Here is a 4957-nt window from a genome sequence, read left to right on the forward strand (position 1 = left end):
ACCGCCGAATACATCTCGAGCAGTGTCCATTCCACTCATGACACGCGTAGTCCTGCCACGTTTTTACAGTTTCGCCGGAGACCCAATCGCGGCGGTTTATTCCGGTCAGAGTTTCAGAGCGTCTGAAGCTTTTCACGGGAGAGTTTCAGAGTCCCGGTCACGGAGCGACCCTGACGCACATGATAGCGCCGCTCTCCCGTGTAGGTAACAGTCGTTGTCGGCTCCACCACCAGCACGATCATTCAAATGATCGGTGGTTTCTATTCCATTGCAGCAGGATCAGAGCTCGCCAAAGCTACTGTTGGAGAATACTACTGAGTACTGAGTACTGACCGAGAGCGACGTGTCTGTATGTGCTGCTGCTGCTGATCGAGTAGGAGGAGATAGCAGCAATCGCAATAACGACGGCCGGCCGGCCGGATTAAGCGGCTCTCGGGTGGGGTGATGACTGATGACTGACTCGGATGCAGAGGATTTCACGTGTCGCGTCATGCATAGACACATAGTACGCTCACTCATTAGGCAAAGGGCCGGTTTACTGTTCCTGCAATCGCGATAACCGTCAATCATGGTTGGTCGCAGAGATGTTCAGACCTGTCGCTTGGCAGCGTCGATCCTGGCCACTGCTGCTGAACAAGCAGCAGGGATTTTGGGTATCTTTGTGTTTCTACGACCAGGGATGACTGATGAGAGTCCAAAACCGTGAGGTGTTTCGGCCGTGTGCTCTTGCTCATCTCTGGATTTTCCTCGCAGGACCAACCTGCTGTTGAGTGTTGAAGTGTTGATATGTCTGAATTTTTCGTCTTTGGTTATTATTGTAATGTCTAAAGGCGGCGGTGTGACAGAGATGTGTATGCAGGCTGTATTGTATTCTTCTGGTGAAAACAAAAACAAAGATGGCATTCAGAAGAGCCAGCACCATATTCCAGATTCTAGTTGTGATGATGATCCATGCAGGGCATCGTTTGACCGGGCCTAATCTACGCATTCTTCAAATGGAAACTGGCGCAGAAAAGGACGATTCGTGCGAACCAAGTCGGGGCGTGAATGATCAAATCCACAACTGGTAACGAAACTGTGGATGGATGAGCCTTCAGAGTTACACTTGTGTCTACTATTGTTGCTGCATCACACACGTATGCCCATACGTGTGCGTGCGCCCACCTAACTGCATTGACTCTCATTTCCAGGGCTCCATTTGTCCGCGCCCAGAAGGTTTTAGTTTGCATATTCTCGAAACGAAACGATTCGCCTCGATCATCATCTCTGCCTGGCCTACAGTACCGTGCCTCCATTGGAGGAAGAGGAACAGTTTTAGGTGAGTTCTTCTTGCTCTGCTGTGAATGAATAAATATACATACCTGCTGAATGCTGATGGAGCGAGCCAGCAGTGCCAAAGGCGCAAAGCCCCTCGTATGTTAATACTACCAAGTGGCGAACTGTCTTGTCTTGTCCTGCTTCTCAAAGACTACCTACTGATTGGACCTGTTTAATACGTACCTTGATGGAAATTGGGGCCAGTTTAGTTCCAAAATTTTTGGTAAAATGGGTACGGTAGCATTTTCGTTGTTATTTTGACAAATAGTTTCCAATCATAGTTTAATTAGGCTTAAAAGATTTGTCTCGTGGATTTCGTCTAAACTATGTAATTAGTTTTATTTTTTATTTATATTTAATACTTCATGCATGCGTCTAAAGATTCGATGTGACGAGAAATGTGAAAAATTTTGCAAAATTTTTGGGAACTAAACTGGGCCTTGGAAAATCATCAGTGGCTACATGCCAGAGGTTATGTACTTCAGATTGTTTATTCTGACGAACATCTGGTTCAGAATCTAGCATCTGGCAGCCTTAACATCCTTTCCCTTCCAAGACGGCAAAAAAAATATCTAGCAGCCGTCAGAGCGGGTAGTAGTAATTCAGTGGCCCTGTTTGGAAACTCTAGCACAGCTAGAGGTTAGAGTTAGTTTCTAGCTCAGGACTAGTCCTGAGCTAACTTTAATCTAAGAGATGTTTGGATACAAGGGTTAAAATGATAATAAATGTGCTTTCCAAATCATTGGTGCGGGTGAAAGTAGAGAGAAAACAGTGGACCCTACCTTAAATAGCCCCAACTAGCCCAAATAATCACCTCTTTGGCCCTGTTTGGATCCATGGGTTAGAGCTAGTTTGGGCTAGTTGGAGCTCAACTAGCCCTAAAGTAGCCAAACAGGAGGGCTAGAGTGGGTTATTTGCAACTAGCCCACCCTAAAAAACTATCCCCCCAAAGAGGTGATTATTTAGGCTAGTTGGGGCTATTTGAGGTGGGGTCCACTGTTTTCTCTCTACTTTTACCCGCACCAATGATTTGGAAAGCACATTTATTATCATTTTAACCCTTGTATCCAAACATCTCTTAGGCTAGAGTTAGTTCAGGGCTAGTCCTGAGCTAGAAACTAACTCTAACCTCTAGCTGTGCTAGAGTATCCAAACAGGGCCTTTGGGGGGATAGTTTTTTAGGGTGGGCTAGTTGCAAATAACCCACTCTAGCCCTCCTGTTTGGCTACTTTATGGTTAGTTGAGCTCCAACTAGCCCAAACTAGCTCTAACCCATGATCCAAACAGGGCCAGTACTGTAATGATTAGTGGCGATATACTACTGACCTTTTTGCAGTGCAAACCTCTGTCAATAGATGAACAGTGGCAGCGAGGTGCATTTTGGTCAAAGTACGCAAATGGCGGCCGTACTCCGTGGCAGAAAGACGCTTGAAAGATCAGGTAAAAAAAAAGGTGGTAGTAGTCGTGCTCGTGCAGCACCAAAGACTGCTGCCGCTTTTTCAGTGCATCTGTCTGTCCTCTGTCCTCCTCTCGAGTGAGTGACAAATTGCACTGACGGCTCTCCCTCCTCCTTCACCGCTCGCTCTTTATTCCTCCCTCCACGGGAATAGATGCACGCACGCTCCATGCATTTCGACCGACGAGGGGGATTGCCCGCCATCCCGAGTGCATCGATGCTCGATCTAGACGAGGCACAGAAGCTGTGCATCGGCTAAAAGAGGAAGGAATCGTACTGGAAATACGCTAGGAAAGGGCGCTCCGTTCATTCATGCTACTACGGCTGTATTTAGTTCCAAAAAGTTTCTCAAAAAGTGCTACAGTAGTCATCACATCAAATCTTGCGATACGTGAATGAAACGTTAAATGTAGATGAAAAAAACTAATTGCACAGTTTGGTTGAAAATCGTGAGACGAACGTTTTGAGCCTAATTAGTCTATGATTGAACACTAATTGCTAAATAAAAACAAAAGTATTACGATAGTCAAATTCTCAAATTTCGCGAACTAAACACAGCCGCAGTAGTAGTATGCCCATACATATCCTTGATGATGGATTTGGCCCACGTGACGGTGGTATCTCGGGTGCCGCTGACATCGTGGGTCCGCTGCAACGAGGTGTGTCTGCCTCTGCCCAAGTGTCCACGAGCCCGTGCCATACTGCCATGCCCTGCCGTCCAAACTGCCATGGGAGCCTCGTGTCATCACCAGCCTAGCTCACCGTCCTCTCTGCGTCCGGCCAACCTAGCGCAACTGACGAATCTCTGCGGCTCTCAGCCTCAGCTACAGTCACCGACCTGACGAATCTCGTTCGAAAAGGCTTTGGCTGCGTCGCATGCAGACGGCGATGCAGATGCAGTCACCGTACAAGAAAATGAGGTTCGTATAAAGACCTTTTCGAACGTTGGAATTTTAAAGGAAACGGTTCAAATCTTGTATTTTAGTTTTAAACAAAGGCACAGCAACACAGGGTACGGGTACTCCCCATGGCAAAGGTGTATTTTGCATTATCTTTCATAATTACAAAGGTGGAAAATCCATAAAACTATTATGGTGTACTTTAAATTATTTTAATTTTGATACAAAGTTAGAGGGTTGCTTTAAATTACCTTTGATAATTACAATATGAGGGGATTATTTTGAATTATGTTTCGTAGCGGTAATTTAGGTACAAATGTGGGTAATTCTGATACAAAGTTAAAGGGTTATTTTAAACTATCTCTCATAACAGTAATGTGAGGGGATTATTTTGAATTATGTTTTATAATGGTAAAGTGGGTAATGTATATGTAAATTTAGGGGATTATTTTGAATTATTTTTATAATGACAGATGCGGGTAATTTATATATAAATTTAGGAGATTATTTTGAATTTTCTTTTGTAATGGTAGGGTGGTTAATTTAGATAAAAAATTACTTGGTGCAGCTTTCATAATGACAGAGGTGAGTAACTTTTTTATAGATTATAATAGATCCGGTGGTTATTATCGACGAAGATACCTAAATTCTACTAATTTAAAGGCCGAATGTTTCTGTTTATTGTGAGAATTTATAGGATTTATCCTTTTTCCTAAAGCATCTGGTGAGAATTAATGTGGTGCTTCTATTAAAGCCTGTAATTAGTACTAGTAAGATTTGTAGAGGCAGTTCATCTCTGGAACCATAACGGCGGTGTGAATAAGTAGAAATGATAGAAACGACCGGTAAGACTAACACTTCTTCTTCTTTTTTCACCAGAAATCCGATTATAAGATGAAATAGAAATAGCCCAATTCTGTTTCTCTAAAAGTAATCAAGCGCATTAACTTTCGAAATTCTTGTACCATGATTTCTCCTCCTTCACTATTGTCGGAAAAGAATCGGTGGTACCCTGACACGAAGCTGATTGGCGCACCGGCCGGTACCGTCAAGTGTAAACACTACATTCGACCATGATGCTCCAATCAGTCGCCCAAAAGACGCCAGGAGGATGTGATAATGTGCGTGCCCCAGCCCAGGCCCTTACAAAAACCTTAGCATGCAGCTGATTTTGTCTGGACTTGGAGCAGCATATACACAAGCGACAAGTGGCGACTGGTTGTCCTCGCCGCCTCCTCCCAGTCCCGGCACATCACACCCCGGCGGGTCCCCAGGGTCGCGACGG

Source organism: Miscanthus floridulus, chromosome 18 (assembly GCF_019320115.1).
Source record: "Miscanthus floridulus cultivar M001 chromosome 18, ASM1932011v1, whole genome shotgun sequence".
NCBI classification, from domain to species: Eukaryota; Viridiplantae; Streptophyta; class Magnoliopsida; order Poales; family Poaceae; genus Miscanthus; species Miscanthus floridulus.